The sequence below is a fragment of the Oncorhynchus gorbuscha genome, linkage group LG10, assembly GCF_021184085.1.
Source record: "Oncorhynchus gorbuscha isolate QuinsamMale2020 ecotype Even-year linkage group LG10, OgorEven_v1.0, whole genome shotgun sequence".
NCBI lineage: Eukaryota > Metazoa > Chordata > Actinopteri > Salmoniformes > Salmonidae > Oncorhynchus > Oncorhynchus gorbuscha.
This window is the reverse complement of record NC_060182.1, coordinates 41,581,418-41,599,399: the sequence shown is the minus strand read 5'-3', so window position 1 is coordinate 41,599,399 and position 17,982 is coordinate 41,581,418. Positions and strand designations below refer to the sequence as shown.

At 44.1% G+C, this 17,982-nt stretch overlaps 1 protein-coding gene across 1 annotated transcript in view; it reads left to right on the top strand.

The window, feature by feature from the left end:
- Window positions 1–2,770: 2,770 nt before the first annotated feature.
- LOC124046115 (vasopressin V2 receptor-like) overlaps window positions 2,771–17,982 on the top strand; it is a 49,987-nt gene continuing 34,775 nt past the window's right edge. The window contains 2 exon segments of the mRNA XM_046366136.1: window positions 2,771–3,199; window positions 3,940–3,980. The gene's annotated coding sequence lies outside the window, so the exon portion shown is untranslated.

The following is a 17,982-nucleotide window of genomic DNA, read 5'->3' as shown; positions in this document are numbered from 1 at the left end:
GTGCTTGACCTAGACTCATAGCTTTGTTTTTTATGGGCTGCCTGAGGTCATTTCATTAAGTTCTTTGGCCGGAAGCCTTCGTTCGGCCTCCCATACGCTGCTCACGCGCTGCTGTTTCATTTGAATGGATCAGAAGTGGATCAGTGATTGATGCTGCACTGCAGCAATGTGACACATTGAACGTCCCAAATGGCACCCTATTTCCTATTTAGTGCACTAGACCAGCCAGTCACCATAAGGCTCCGGTCAAAATACAGGATAATCATATTGCATTAACTTATGAGAACCATCGGTAGAACAATGGAATAGTTTGAAGGTGGCGGTGGCATGTGAGGATAATCTGGCACGGTTCTAGTTCCATAGCTCTCTGGCTTCAGAGATCCTCTGGGACACTGAGTCTCTACAGATGCGGTGAAGAGGTCAACGGAGCTTGACCCAAACAATGGTAATTCCATGGAAACTTGTGTGGGAAAGATGTCTTGGGGGAAAGATCCTGAATCTCCTCATTGCCCACCAGAAAAATGTGCCTATATGTGTTTATATGTGTATTTCATACTATGTTGAGGTAAAAATCGCTTGCATGGATGTCAACCCCAATACATGTTCATGTCATCGTCACACAATCAACTACATTGCAGTTTAACATTTACATTACATTACATTTAAGTCATTTAGCAGACGCTCTTATCCAGAGCGACTTACAAATTGGTGCATTCACCTTATGACATCCAGTGGAACAGCCACTTTACAATAGTGCATCTAAATCTTTTAAGGGGGGTGTGAAGGATTACTTTATCCTATCCTAGGTATTCCTTAAAGAGGTGGGGTTTCAGGTGTCTCCGGAAGGTGGTGATTGACTCCGCTGTCCTGGCGTCGTGAGGGAGTTTGTTCCACCATTGGGGAGCCAGAGCAGCGAACAGTTTTGACTGGGCTGAGCGGGAATTGTACTTCCTCAGTGGTAGGGAGGCGAGCAGGCCAGAGGTGGATGAACGCAGTGCCCTTATTTGGGTGTAGGGCCTGATCAGAGCCTGGAGGTACTGAGGTGCAGTTCCCCTCACAGCTCCGTAGGCAAGCACCATGGTCTTGTAGCGGATGCGAGCTTCAACTGGAAGCCAGTGGAGAGAGCGGAGGAGCGGGGTGACGTGAGAGAACTTGGGAAGGTTGAACACTAGACGGGCTGCGGCGTTCTGGATGAGTTGTAGGGGTTTAATGGCACAGGCAGGGAGCCCAGCCAACAGCGAGTTGCAGTAATCCAGACGGGAGATGACAAGTGCCTGGATTAGGACCTGCGCCGTTTCCTGTGTGAGGCAGGGTCGTACTCTGCGGATGTTGTAGAGCATGAACCTACAGGAACGGGCCACCGCCTTGATGAGAAGAGTGGGTGTTGTCCAGGATCACGCCAAGGTTCTTAGCGCTCTGGGAGGAGGACACAATGGAATTGTCAACCGTGATGGCGAGATCATGGAACGGGCAGTCCTTCCCCGGGAGGAAGAGCAGCTCCGTCTTGCCGAAGTTCAGCTTGAGGTGGTGATCCGTCATCCACACTGATATGTGTGCTAGACATGCAGAGATGCGATTCGCCACCTGGTCATCAGAAGGGGGAAAGGAGAAAAAGACTGACTACTACCAGTGATTGTTGTATGCTAGCTATGCTGACCAGTTATAGGAGCGGGAGTTAGCAGTCACTTCATCAACCTGAAAAATAACAACTTCTAAATGTTATGCAGTGAAAACAACATTTTCCAAAATACTTTAGTAACCACTTTAAGGGCCTGTTACAACACATCAATCATAACAGATTTGACGATGACCACTTTGTTAGATCAGATTTGTTGAATGTGCGCAAATACGATTCCGACATCCCCCACGGTCTGCGTTCCATGGACCTCTTTACCACATCTTTTGGCTCAGGGCCAGCTGAGCCATGCTGCTCTGGTATGGTCAGGCAGAGAAAGACAACACTCCTGGTAAAACCCTCTTTTGTTTGTTTGCTGGTGGCGGTGACATGAAAACAGAGACAGTGTGCACACACAAACACACGCAACAAAGTATGTCTCTAAAACACACCAACACACACTCACTCACTTTCTCTCTCTCTTGTATAGTAAAGTCAAATGTATTTAAAATGCATTTAACAAGGGTCACAAAACTTTACATAATTCAAAACAGGCCCCGATGGTGACCTACCTACCTACATGTGTGTTCAGCCAGGTGGGTTGTGAACATGCTGTTGTTGACAAAGCTGACTCAGCCAATAGTTAGTCATAGACTGTAGTATTCATGACCAACAGGCCACTCCGGGAACCCCATAAAGAGATCACAGGTTTTACCTGTTTAGTAACAATGTTGTTAACAAAGGAGGAATTAAGGGATGAGCTGGCATGAAAACAACAATAAATGCCAATGACTCAGTAATCACATAACAACAACAACGTAACAACACCTTACTCAGTAAAGTATATTTATTCCTATGGTTGGATGTTTCTCCTGTCTATCTCTCTCTCTTCTCCATCCCATAACAACAACACTATAGTCTACATAGACTACAGTTAATCTAGCCTATTACAATGCGGTATCTCTCTCTCTCTAGCTCTCTCTGAGAGTTCATAGGTATGTATAATAACATTGGCTAACCTTCCTTCTGGCTGTTAATTCCTCCTCCCGTTCTAGAGGACAGGCTAGTTTGAGCCAAGAGGAAGGGGAAGGGGGAGGTGAGGGAGGGAGGGCGGGCGAGGGGGAAGGAGGGATGGTAAGAGCAGACGGAGCTCAAATTCAGTCCTGTCAGTGAGTAGAGGCACTCAGAAATAGCAGAGAAGAGAGGGAGCACAGAAACGCATGGTGAACTAATGGATTACTCTCACAGACTCTTGTGAACTACACAGCACCGACATACCATCAACCACACAACCTGGCAAATACAGTACAGACATACAATATTCACACTGATTTCACTTAAGCCTCACACTCAAAAAGCTCTCTACAAATTTAGATCACACAGACTTTGAGACAGACAGTTCTAACACAGGTCTCTTAATCTACATTAGAGTAAATAGACAAACGGATTCTCTGATTCTGACACAAACACAGACACAATGGAAATGCATGGGCTTCAGTGTTGAACTGAAGGACCAAAGATGTGAATTTCGGTGAGGACTCTGACACCTTTGTGAAACATCACTGAAGAGCACCACAAGCAAAAGTAAGTACTGTACTTTACCTTTTAACTCACTTGAGCGTTTGTAGCTAGCTACCTTTTTATTTTTCCTTGTAACGTTATGACCAAGTAAAACAACACATTTCACAGCGCCTATCCGGTGTAAACATATGTATTTTTTTCATCCTCATATGTTACAGTAGCTATGCGTTTGTCTGAACATGGCAGTTTACAACAATATTCAGTGAGCGTGTGTGTGTGTGTGTGTGAAGCATGATGACAGGCAAAATTAGATAAGATTATACTAAAAGCTTTGTGATAAACAACCTAGCCTATAGACATTCAGATGCAGAAAGTCAACTAAATTCTTCTATATGTACCTAGCCTATATGTCAACACTCTTGCCACGCTTATCTCAGTTGGTTCATTCCTTGTATAACTGACCAATCCAAGGTCAGTAACTGTGTATGTAGGGATTCTTATGGGAGCTCCTGGTCCTGGGAATTGCCACTGCGTTTAGACCAGCCAGTCATCAGTCCAATACATTTTTATGGAAAACAATGAGTCTCTCTCCTTTCCTGAGAAGACCAGAAAGGCCAGCACGCTATATATGTATTTCACCTTTAATGACAATATTTGACTAATTAAGAACGTTTTAAACGTTTGCATTTAAGGTGATATAAATAGCATATAGTGTGTGGACCTTTCTGTACTTTTCATTAGGTTTTTGGTAGGCTGTGGTTATGACTACAACCATTTCTCTCTCCTTCCTTCCCCTGCTGTAGCAGGACACGCATGAGGAGGTTGACCATGCACTGACAAAAAGGTGAGAGCCGAGACTGAGGCTGTGAGAAGGGAGAGAAGATTTATACTCACCTTGGTTTGTTCTTCTCTTCTGATGTGTACGTGCCTAGCCTACATTCTGTCACACTGACCAAAACTCTCTTGATGCTAATTAATAGATGTATGAACCCGGATAATTATTCAAATATACACTCATAAAGTATAAATTGTACACAGACAAACTCAAAAACTGAGGCTGAATCCATTTAGTCGACTGGTCGATTGTTTGGTCAATAGGCTGTTTTTCGACCGAGATTTCTTTAGTCGAGCAGTTGCAAATTATCCATAAAAAATAACATGTCTGATTCGTGCCTGTCTCTGTGGACTAATCCATTACGGAGGCCATGTGGATGGCACAGTCCATCACCCTAAGACATGTGCTACTGAAATTGCAATTGGTTATATCATGTAAGAATAATGGTGCAACACTAATAAATATAATATTATTTCATAACAAATGCGCTACCTCCAGCGCTGTCTATGGTTCTTAAACATAATCTTCAGTGAACCGTTGAATTGGTGCCTTTCCCTATATGTTGCTACGTGCATAATAGCGAAGTTAACCCGCATATTAGTGTTGAGAACAATACAGCGGAGTGAGGAGACGAGGAAACAGCTCTTGACAAAATTGTCTAAGAAAATTGAGTAGAGAGGAAACCAACTTAATTAGGTCTATAATCAATAGCCTCACTATTAAACATGCCTGGCTTTATAAATCATCCATATGTATGTAGAGAAATAAGACAGATCCTGCCTCTGTTGCTTGTTCGTGTTTGTGTCAAAAGCCTACTGAATCCGGTGAGCACCAAGCCTCACACAACCGCAAAATGTTGGATAAAGCCATTTCACAAATTAGTCTCTTTTTCATCTTTGCAGTGCTGTGATAAAGGCGTTACAATTGTTTTTCCTTAGAACAGACTCTCTGATATTATTTATAATTTATTTTGTGTTTACACTGTTATAAACGGGCAGAAAAAAATATATTGTAATCTAACTGCACCTGTTTGTCACACGCAATATGTACACAGCTCTCCCTCCTATACCCTACTTCTTATTGCTATTATTACTATTATTATTATGATCATCATTATAATAAGTAATGTCATTATCATTAGTAGCTTTCTTACAGTAATAGCCTTGTATAACCACCATCGAGCTGCAGTCCTAAGAATGTGTCCGGTTTCATCTTAATACCGTAACATACCTATATTTCAATATTTAGGCTACTGTATCAATCAATCATTCGTTCATGTCATCACACAACATACAAGTCATTCATACTTTGAAATGCAATCAAGCATTTTAGTTTTAAAATGAAATAAAGGAAGCTTTGGATATGTAAATGTAAATAAGTAGCTCCGTACAGAAAATAAACCGCAATTCACGAATGCATGTAACTGTTTAAAGTCTTTTCTGTAATAAAGGCTTTATATATATTTTTCTCTCGTTATAACATACTCTCTGATACACTTCTAATTCATTTTGTCTTGTTTACACTGTTCCAAATGGTTTTGAAAAAAGTATAATATTGTAATCCAACAGCAGTTGTTTGGCACACAATACTCACTCAGCCCTTCCTCCTATATCCTCCTTTTTCTGGAGCTCCAGTAATTTCCACAACTAAGTCTAAATATCTTCCACACATCTGACTTCCACATTCCCTCCTGAAAAACCAGAAAACATACACCCGTATCAAGTTTCTTTTTCACGTCCTCCGGATCCATTTTGCTGTCACGTGTTACGGTATTCGAGTTTGTTATAACCAATTTATAGATGTGTTACGTCCGTCGTTGAGTGAGTGAGACCAAAGCGCAGTGTGGAAAGTGTTCATCGTACTTTATTAAATGAATACCAAAAACCAACAAAATATAAACGAACGTAAAGCTCTGTAGCGTTAAACAGCAACTATATAAAGACAAGATCCCACAAACTAGGTTGGAAAACAGGCTGCCTAAGTATGATTCCCAATCAGAGACAACGATAGACAACTGCCTCTGATTGGGAACCCTATCCAGCCAACAAAGAAATAGAAAACTAGAATGCCCACCCAAATCACACCCTGACCTAACTAAATAGAGAAATAAAAAGGCTTAGACCCCGCTCCGCTTGCTGATCCCTCCGTTTCCGTGGAACCGGAACGTGGATCGTCGCTGGAGGCTCAATACTGTAGATCATCGCCGGAGGAACCAGACAGTAGATCGTTGCCGGGGACTCCGAACTGCCGCCCTTCGCTGGAGGCCCCGGACCGCGGACTGTCTCAGGAGGTTCCGGACCGTGGACCGTCGTAGGAGGTTCCAGACTGTGGACCGTCCTTGGAGGTTCTGGACTGGGAACTGTCACCGGAAGCTCTGGACTGGGAACTGTTGCCGGAAGCTCTGGACTGGGAACTGTAACCGGAAGCTCTAGACTGGGAACTGTCGACGGAAGCTCTGGACTGGGAACTGTCTGAACTGTGGAGGCGCACTGGAGGCCTGATGCGTGGGACCGGTACAGGTGGCACTGGGCTGATGACACGCACACTCAGGGCGAGTGTGGGGAGGAGGCACAGCACGTACTGGACTGTGGAGGCGCACTGCAGGTCTGATGCGTGGGACCGGTACAGGTGGAACCGGGCTGATGACACGCACCTCAGGGCGAGTGCGGGGAGGAGGCATAGGACGTACTGGGCTGTGGAGGCACACTGGAGGTCTGGAGCATAGAGCTGGCACAACCCGTCCTAGCTGGATGCTCACTTTAGCCCGGCAAGTGCGGGGTGCTGGCACAGGACACACTGGGCTGTGAAGGCGCACTGGAGACACGGTGCGTAGAACCGCATAACATGGTGCCTGAACGGTCACATGCTCCCTAAAGCGAGTGCGTGAAGGAGACACAGGACGTACCGGACTGGGGATGCGCACCTGAGGCCAGATGCGTGAATCCGGTGCATATGACACCGGACTGGTGTGAGCATGGCAGTTTAAGATTATGCTCTGCAGCGCTCTCAACGCCAGCACCTCTCTCCAGAATCGAGCTCCTCACTCGACTCCGTGACTGGCTCTGGTTCAACCCTCGGCTCCACTGACCACTCCGTGTGCCCCCTTCCCCCAAAAAAATGTTGGGGCTGCCTCTCTTGCTTGCGTCGTGTCCTATATTCCTGGTCTTGTCGCCGTTCCTCTCTCTCGCTGCCTCCGCCTGATTCCATGGCAGGGTCTTGTCCCCTGCCATTAACTCCTCCCAGGTCCAGGATGTACTCTACTCCTGGGCATGCTGCTTGGTCACTTGGTGGTGGGATCTTCTGTCACGTCCGTCGTTGAATGAGTGAGACCAAAGTGCAGCGTGGAAAATGTTCATCGTACTTTATTAAATTATCACCAAAAACCAACAAAATATAAACTAACCTAAAGCTCTGTAGCGTTAAACAGCAACTATACAAAGACAAGATCCCACAAACTAGGGTGGAAAACAGGCTGGCTAAGTATGATTCCCAATCAGAGACAACGATAGACAGTTGCCTCTGATTGGGAACCCTACCCGACCAACAAAGAAATAGAAAACTAGAATGCCCACCCAAATCACACCCTGACCTAACCAAATAGAGAAATAAAAAGGCTCTCTAAGGTCAGGGCGTGACAAAGATGTCATTATGATATGCTGTAGGTCAAGCCCTAATGGTCAAGCCCTATTGGTCACGTGCATGTGATGCAAACATGTTTCACATAAAGAGGGCAAGAGTTGAGGGAATAGGGAAAGTTTTTCCAAAACAAACAAGGTATTTCAGTAACATAACTTTTCATTCAGAGAAAAAAGTAAGAAACTAAATGGCTGTAATTATGTTGCAGCTACAGCATGGACAGTGTGGTAAACACTTGCTGTGCTGTGGAGCCTGTTCGATGCAGCAGGGAGGAGAGAGAGACAACGTGTTCCAGTCACACAGGGACTCTTGACTGTTTTATTTTACAGTGTGGCCATCGGGCTCCCTCCCGCTTGAGTAATTTGTGTGTCTTAGTTATTTAATCAAACAGTGTGCTTGAAGAATCAGACAAGCTCAGGTCAGGGCATATATTTTATTCAAACACATAGGGTGTTTATATATGGAAAAATACACGTTTCAACATTTTGACTAATCGATTGGTCGAAATTACAGACGACTTCTCTGTCGACCAAAATAAAAACAAATGGTTGGGGACAGCTTACTCAAAAATGGCTTTAATGGCTTTCCATATCTTTCATCTAAATAATAATACAACATTGAAAATCTTCCAACATAAAATTGCATTTATGTTGATGACCATCCTTATGAATGGTTGTTTATTATTAAAGAGATTCTCCGGTACTTTTGTATACAAAAAGTGGTCCCCGAAAATTGCTTACTATGTTTGGAAAGTATTCAAACCCCTTGACATTTTCCACATTTTGTTAGGTTTCAGCCTTATTCAAAATAGTATTTTAAAAAACATTTTCTCACCAATCTACACACAATAAGGACAAAGCAAAAATGTTTTGTTTTTTTGGTTGCTAATTTATATAAAAATACATATCACATTTATATGTATGACAATTGGGTACTTTTTCCACCACTGTCTATCGGTACATTATAATTAAAGTAGGTACCCCTCAATATACACTTCATTATAACTAGACAAATCCTGTATAACACCTAGTAATAACATTGTACTTATGCAGATATGTGGTGTACTAGTGTATTTATTCTCCCACTTGGATCTTGCATCCACAAGGTTTAAATTGAGGGCCAGGTTGTCAGAATGGGTAATGTACTGTAAAGGTACACATTAGTTACAAGTAAGTACCCCTCGAGATACACTTCATTTTAACTAGCTAAAACCTGCGTAACAACTAGTAATTACATCGTACTTAGGCAAACATTACATGTGCTTTCAAATAGTGTCTTATTCCTTATCTGGGATTACACTTGTATTAGATCTGTTTTCGTCAGCTCAACCAAGTTAACCCTTTATTTTGGGGGCAAGTGCTAGCAACAATGTTGACTGGAGATATGTTTTGAACAGTGCATATTCATGGTTTAGCAATTCGAGTTTATTGAGCATAGGTGATAATCTCTCAGACACGCAGTGCATCCACATGGGATCCCTTTGTCACAACCTACCCATTTGTGACAAGCATGGTAACAAGCATTCATTGTTACACTTCTCTAATTAATACCAATTACATGTTGTTATCACATTTTATACCACGGGTGGGTCTAATCCTAAATGCTGATTGGTTAAAACCACATTCCACCCAGTGTCTATTCAACAAGTTACCACCGGCTAAATCTATGATGTTAAAATGCCTATTTACTCTGTTCAATCTCACTGCACAATCCACTGTCTCATCAGCCCAGCCAGGCAATTTATAAACTTGATCCCCACAAGACATTATCTCACATTCTTTTAGACTTCAACAGCGGAGATTTGTATGAACCTTGCTGTCTGTCTCTCTGACATTTGCAACATTGTTTAAATATTAAAATTCTATCTCCAGTTGTCCCATAGTATTGACCATGTCTGGAATCTGGATGAGACAGACAGGCAGCGTTTCTCAGCCAGTCGAAATCATTAATCAGCTGGCATCATTTTTATGGATATATACAAAGAAATGCCAATACAAAAAAGGTCAAATGAAACTTCAGTTTGAAGTGATTATGTTAGCTGTGTTGTTGGCTAGCTCCCCTGAACAACAGTTTCCTGACGAGTGTGCACATTTTCTATGCCAGGCAGAATCGCACCTCATTAGCTCATTGTTATGGATGTATCCAATTAAATGCCACTAGAAAACATCTTAAACAAATGCAAATGCAGCTACTTTGCTGCAATTTTTGACGGGACTGTAAGTTTGCCGTAGTTGGCTAGCTAGCAAGCAAGATATAAGAACGTTGCCAGCCAGTATGGCAATGGAACATTTAGAACAAAAGACTGTCGCGTCCATATATACTAAACAAAAAGTCTGAACGACTGGGTCACGTCTCTGGCAACGCTAGATTTGTGTCGGGGCTATATCTTTTGGAAGGATGAAATAGTATGAGTAAATTAATCAAAATCAAGTTAATGAAAGTATGTCAAACATTATTTGAATATGTTGGCAAAGTGATAATGTCCTCGAAGCCGGTGTTTAGAGGATATTGGCATGGGTGTTATTCATTAAGGGCCGGCAAACTGTGCCTGAAGTAACTATGAGTCGTTACGTTAACTACAATACTTGTTGTAGTGTAATTACACATGTAATTAAAAGGAAGTGTTACCAAATGTAGTTATTTTCCAGTTTTCTGTTCTGTTCCCTGAACCGGTTCCAAACCTAGCTTATGTGTTCTATGTTCTGTGCTCAGTTATGGATATAAGGCAGAGGTCTAAACAAACATAGGCTAAAGTTATATTACTTGGGCAAATTACTCCCCATATAATTTACTTGACATTTTTTTATGGTGTTTTTGACATCAACAGAAACAAGTAACTTGCATGACCTTGTAAGGTTCTTATTTTTCAGAGTAAATAACTCACGGCCACTTGAGAAGCTTAACCAAGTTTAAGAGGGTCAGTATGACAGTATAATAGCCCTATTGGTTAATGATATATTACAAAAACAGTCAATAGAGCTGTGAACAAGGCTTCATCGGTTTCAACTAGGACCCTCTCTTCGGCAAGCAGGGACAGTAGACCACGGTTGAAGTTCATTCCATTTAAATTCCGTCAATTCAGGAAGTAAACTGAAATTCCAATTCTCACCAATGGTTCTCTATGACAACAAATTGGAATTGGAATTTCAGTTTACTTTGTGAATTGACTCAAATTTAAATGGATTTGAGCCCAACCCAACAACCCTGTCTGCAAGGCCAGATGAGTTCGGCCCCCCTGGCCTGGATGGTGTATTGTAGACCTAGAGAGATGTCTGTAAGTCTGTCAGTGCCAACCTTCATTGACTATGGCTCAAGGCGAGAACCCTCATTGCAAAGTCAAGCAGCAAGTGTGTCATTGCAATGCAAGTAAATGAGATGTGGTCGGGACAGGTTGTTTTGGCAAGGTACGCTATTGTAGGACAAAGTGTTCAGGTTACATAGAGATAGAGGGGAACCTCAGGCTACTTCATACACCCTTCAAAAAAAGGTTTCCATAGGGGTTCTTTGGCTGTCCCCATAGGAGGCCCCTAGTGGGTTCCATGTTGAATCCTCAGTGGAAAGGGTTCACGAAGGAACCCAAACGGGTTCTACCTGGAACCCTAAAGGGTTCTTCAAAGGGTTCTCCTATGGGGACAGCAGAAGAACCCTTTAAGGTTCTAGAGTACTTTTTTTCCCAAGAGTGTAGAAGTTCAAGAGAAGCCTTTTGACTTTCAAAGTATAGGCTACATAGAGAATTTTTGGGACATTTCTCCCTCCGCAAATTACGGAATGACGGAATGTTCATTTAACTTTAAATTGGCCAGACCCGTTTAGAAAAGGTAATACAACTCAAAATGTGAGTGAGTAGTCGGGGTTCTGATTAGTTTGTGTGGGAGAGTTGAAGTATAAGTGTGCAGCTAGAGGACAACTGCAATCTATAATGTTAATTATGTTCCCATGTGTTCCAGAACAGAATACTGATCAAAGGCTCTAGAAGTGTAGGGCACCCATAGAGTATTTCAGCAGCTTAATCTTCCTGCCTCGGCTGAAAAATGTGTTATTGATTGGTATATAAATAAAGTTTTTGACAATATGGAGCGAGCTGAACAGAGCAGTATACAGCCGACGACTCCACTTCAACGCTGCTTGGTTCACAGTACAATATGGCGTAAGACATATCACTCACCCACAAGGTTGAGTCATTTCATGCATTATTGCTTTTGGTGTAACATAGAGGCAGGGTTGCACAAGAAGAGGATTTTTTATTTTTGAGAACAGTGTGTGTGTGTGGGGGGGGGGAGCAAAAGAGAGAGAAACAGACAGACAGACAAAAAACAAGAGAGAGAGATGGAGACAGAGATGGTCAGGCAGAGTACACAGAGAGAGAGGCGTGAAAGTTTAGAGAATATTTCCAAGAATCCCTGTGTAGCTCAACTGTTAGTTGCTCTCTGATTGCTTCTATGACTCTCATTGCTGCCTGCTTGCTCTACCAACCAGTGTGTGTGTGTGTGTGTTTCCGTGCACGTATGTATGTGTTTCCGTGCATGTGTGTGTGTGTTCCCGTGCGTGTGTACCTGCGTGCATGCGTGTTTGTGAACAGGCGGCATTTTGATCCAAGTCTCACAGCACATTTGTTCCAGTGAGCCTGATATTATGGATTGACACTCCAAAACGTGTGTGCAGGGAGAAAGAGAGGAAGATATAGAGAGAGAAAGAAAGGGGGAGTGGGGAACAGAGGATGTGTCTATGAAGGGGTGAAGTGGCACAGGAAAATGGATGGTTCCACACTCATTTAACTCTGCAGAAGGAAAGCAGGAGGGAGAGATCAGGTCCATTCGTTTTAATCAGGGTAAAAGCTTTAAGGTACAGAAGGCCGAGTGGAAGTTACAGGCGGAGGGAGTCTTTGGCTGGACCACCGTCCATCTCGCAAAATATGACAGAACAATTTGTACTTTGCGAGAAGATTGTGAATGGGAATGCTTGCTTTCTGGCAGTGAGGTTTGCAGAGAATGGGTTGTATGACTCGCACCACTCTGTGTGTGCATGTGTGGGTGTGTGTAGTGCAGTGCGCGTCATCCCATTATTCATCCGTGTATGAATGTGTGCAAATCATGCTTATCGTGTATTTTGGATGCACCTTCAATTATGTAAATGAGAATGGAAGTTCTGGAACACGGAACATGGTGGAAATTCTATAATGTCCGCAGGGTGCTCTCAAGAACTCGAGAACCAGGGACCAATTTTGGGGAAAACTTTTTTTCGGGAAACTGCGGTAAACCGACATCTTGGTATTCGCTCAAGGGATGATGTCTAGCAGTGATGACTAAACAGTACTAACAGAGGAGGAGAGGACAGAAGATGCTTAATCAGCCTTGGAGGAGACCCCATTTTACACGTGTGACTTTACAGATTGATTAGATCTAACAGCGATGACTAAACAGTACGTGTTAGGAAGGAGTTTCGTCCACGGCTTTGTCTTCGCCTGAGGACGAGGTTTAGAAGGAGGAGAGCACTGAGGACTTTTTATGGAGGAGGATGAGGAGGAAGAGTAGAAAGGGAGAGTACTGAAGATGCTTTATCAGCACAAGCCCGGGAGACCTCACACACACATTTGATCAAATTTGATTTAAAGTAATTACCAATTACCAGCCCTAAAGTCATCCTCATCATAACCACGTCTTGAAGTTAGCAATCACCACAAATGGGTGTTTGTTATTGGACAAATCCAGGCAGTACCTTCAGTTTTCTTCAGTTTGGTGCCTGATGGGGTTGCAGGGTAGCCTAGCGGTTAGAGTGTTGGGCTAGTAACTGGGAGGTTGCAAGTTCAAATCCCCGAGCTGACAAGTTACAAATCTGTTGTTCTGCCCCTGAACAAGGCAGATAATCCACTGTTCCTAGGCCATCATTGAAAATAAGAATTTCTTCTTAACTGACTTGCCTAGTTAAATAAAGGTAAAATAAAAAATGACCCTGGACTAGAGAAGAATGTGAGCTGTTCCTGGTTCAGTATCTAGGTTAGTTAACATCATTACCACATTCCTACCGTGGCCCAGTTGTAGTTGATCCATCATGAAACCTTCCTATGGAGGGTGATTCAGTCTAGGGATGTGACAAAAACATTTACATTTAAACAATCATTTTTTTATCATTTAAATGTTTAAACAATAAGAACAAAATAATAAAATGACATGTGAATTCTTAATGCAGTTATGGGGCTGTGTATGACCACTCGGTGGCAATACCATTCTATCTACTTCAGGCTACCAGAAGGCATCTACTCAAGGCTACCTTACTGCTGTCCACCACCCACTCAGCAACGATGGCAGTTAATGCCATTTTTAGTCTCTGCTGTGTCCCTCTACTCCATGTTCTCAGTTGTCAGTACATGGAACTTCACGTCCCACTTCTCATCAGTGTGACGACTTGTTGCAGTGATGTATGGCAGCGTGTTCATAGTCATCCCACAATATATTGTTAACACCCCATATGGGTGATTGAAAGCTTGCGCTTTGTACTTGCAGAGCAATCATTGTACAAACCAGACCATCAGTTTTTCAAAATGGCATCTTATCATCTGGTTCTAAATATGCCATCAGGCATTGAAGCCGACATCCTTTACCAGTGACAATGGATGCATATCAACTGCAATCATTTCTGTAATTGGCACTTCTTTAGAGTGAAGATTCCTATCTAATGTTTGTAGTTGGGGGCCTACGCTGCTGCTAGCAACAGTTAGGTATTTGTTTATAAAATAAAATAAATGAGTTGCTGACTTCCTTCACCAGTTCATGTTTGTATACCTGGATGACATCCTCATCTTCCACATGTCCATGGTTGAACAAGTCCAACATGTACGCCAGGTCCTTCAAAGACTCCTCTCTCACCACTTGTATGTGAAAAGTGTTAGTTTCACATTCCTCCAATCTCTTTCCTGGGGTACATTGTGTCTCAAGGCTGTGTACGGATGGACTCCCAAAAGGTAGAAGCGGTGGTCAACTGGCCGCGGCCCAGCACTGTCAAGCAAGTCTAGCGTATTTTGGGTTTTGCTAACTTCTACCGGAGATTTGTGAGAGACTTTAGTTATGTGGCTGTGCCATTGACAGCGCTCACCAAGGGCTTGTAAGGCTGGGCATGTAAGCTGGACCTCGGCTGCTGAGGGGGCGTTCCAGGACCAGATTTTTTTCCCTGCAACCATTCTAGTTCATGAAGATCCTTCTCTTCGCTTTGTGGTAGAGGTGGATGCCTCTGACGTTGATGTGGGTGCAGTTCAGTCTCAGCGCTCAGCTAAAGACCAAAAGCTTCACGCCTGTGTCTTCTTCTCCAGACGTCTCACTCCAGCGGAGAGGAACTATGATGTTGGCAATCGGGAGCTGCTTGCAGTCAAACTGGCTTTGGAGGAGTGGCGGCACTGGTTGGAGGGTTCGGAACATCCTTTTACGTTTTAGACGGACCACAAGAACCTGGCCTACATCTAGGAGGATGCCCCAATCTCAGACAGGCTTGTTGGGCTCTTTTCTTCACCTGGTTCAGATTCATGTTATCTTACCACCCGGGTTCTAAGAACGTGAAGCCGGATGCCCTGTCTCGCCAGTTCCCCAGCTACAGTGAGGATCGGCCACTTGGATCCATCATCCCCAAGTCGCTCATCCTCGTGCCGGTGTCCTGGGGTATAGAGACTGTAGTGAGGGAGGTGCAAGATAGGGAGGCAGTTCCTGACGACTGTCCTTCTAACAGACTTTTTGTTCCTCTTGGGGCACGGCCCAAGGTACAGTGGGCTCATTCATCGCGTCTCACCTCTCATCCGGGAGGGCAGCAAACGCTAGAGTTTTTGAGGAGGAGGTTTTGGTGGCCCTCGGCGGAGGTGGACACTCGGACCTTCGTGGCTCCCTGTCCGACACGCGCCCGGAATAAGACTCCTAGTCAGCAGCCTCTGGGGCTTCTTCATCGGCTGCCAACACCTTCTCGACCCTGGTCTCATCTCTCTATGGATTCCATCACAGGTTCCATCCTCAGAGGGCCACACTGTCATCCTGGTCATTGTGGACCACTTTTCCAAGATGGCACGTTTCATTCCGCTGCCTAAGCTTCCATCTGCCCGTGAGACTGCTCAGCTAGTCATTCAGCATGTTTTCCGCCTTCACAGACTTCCTCTGGCCATCGTCTCTGACCGGGGCCAGCAGTTTGCTTCCAGATTCTGGAGGGCGTTCTGTAACCTTCTGGGGTCATCAGCCAGTTTGACTGAGGGCTATCACCCTCAGTCCAACGGCCAAGCAGGTGAACCAGGATCTGGAGACCGCCTTACAGTGCTGTGTGTCTGCCAACCCCGCCACTTGGAGTCAGCATCTTCCCTCGGTGGAGTACGCACACAACACTCTCCAGTGTTCCTCCACCGGCCTGTCACCATTCCAGGTGTTGTACGGATACCAGCCTCCTCTGTTTCCAGATCAGGAGATTGAAGTGGCGGTTCTATCCGCTGAACGTCCCATCTCTCGTTGCCGCCGGACCTGGAAGAGGGCTCGGTCAGCGATACTGAGGTTCTCTGCTCGAGCTCAACGACAGGCCAACCGTCATCGCCGTTCTCACCCTCTCCTGCGTCCAGGCCAGATGGTCTGGTTGTCTCCTAGGGATCTGCCCCTACACATGGAATCTAAGAAGTTGGCACCCCGGTATGTTGGGCCATTCAAGGTTCTACGGTGCATCAATCCAGTGGCCTATTGCCTTCATCTTCCCCGGTCCATGAGGATTCATCCCAACTTCCACATCTCCTGACTCAAGCCTGTGGTGTTCAGTTCTGGTTCCGGCCACTCGGCCTCCACCTCCACCTCGAATGATAGTGGGACAGCCAGCCTACACTGTGTGACACATCCTTTCTAGTCATCAGTTCCGGCGTGGGACTCAGTATCTCGTGGCCCGGGAGGGTTACGGTCCTGAGGAGCGATCCTGGATCCTGGATCCCAGCTTGGGGCATTCTGGATCCTGAACTCATTCGGGAGTTCGTCGCCTCTCTGCTACCCCTAGTGGAATATCAGGAGCCATTCCTTGAGTGGGGGGGGGGGGTCCTGTCACAGGTTATGTTTATTTGATTGTTGTTCCCTTGGGTTACCGCTGGAGGACGCCCTTGCCTTGTGTTCTAGTTTCCAGGTTACCCTAATGATTACTTATTGGTTTCACCTGGTTTTGATTACCTTCAAATATTTAGGTTCCTCAGTTGCTTGTATCTGTGCTTTGGTCTTATATTTTGCTTAGTGCACTCTTGTGCTGTTGCCTTGTTTTTGTCAAGACTAAGTAAAGAGATTAATTTACCTTTACTTCTGCTTGCTGTGTTTGTCTGCGACTAGGTTCGAGTTTGTACAAGCATCGCTATAACAGTTAGTGGTAGTTTTGTGATAACTTCACTGGGATTTGAATTTTGCGGAGAAAAAAAACAACACAAAAGAATCTTTGTTTTTCAGTTAGGGATTTCTTTCTAAACGTTAATGATCCCAATTTAATTTAAACATTTAAACATTCACACCTCTAATTCAGTCAGTTTTATAGGTCACAGTGAGCACTGATTCAGTGAGAGAGAAAGAGAGTGAAAGAAAGAGTGCGAGAGAGAGAGGGGACTCGGAAATCAAATGTCTACCGTTTGCAGATGATCTGGTGCTTCTGTCCCCAGCTAAGGATGCCCTACAGCAGCATCTAGATCTTCTACACAGATTCTGTCAGACCTGGGCCCTGACAAATCTTAGTAAGACTCAAATAATGGTGTTCCAAAAAAGGTATGGTTGCCAGGATAATAGAAATTCTATCTAGACATTATTGCCCGAGAACATACAAAGAATTATACCTACTTCGGCCTAAACATCAACACCACAGGTAACTACCACAAGGCTGTGAACGATCTAAGGGCCTTCTATGCCATCAAAGGGAACATAAAACTTGACATCCTAATCAGAATCTAGCTAAAAAATACTTCAGACCATTATAGAACCCATTGCCCTCTATGATTGTGAGGTCTGAGGTCCACTCACCAACCAAGAATTCACAAAATGGGACAAGGGACAAACAGCTAATCGAGACTGCATGCAGAATTCTGCAAAAATATACTGTGTGTACAGCACAAAACTCACACATTCCACCACATGCAATGCCCACACATTCCACCACAAAGCCCTCACCTACAGAAAGATTAACCTTGAGAAGAGTCCCCACAGCCAGCTGGCTCTGGGGCTCTGTTCACAAACACAAACAGACCCCAACAGAGCCCTAGGACAGCAACACAATTAAACCCAACCAAATATTGAGAAAGCTCAATTATAACAATTTGACACACTGGAAAGAATAAACCAAAACACAGAACAAATTGGAATGCTATCAAAGCAAAATTAAATACAATTTTATTTGTCAAATGCGC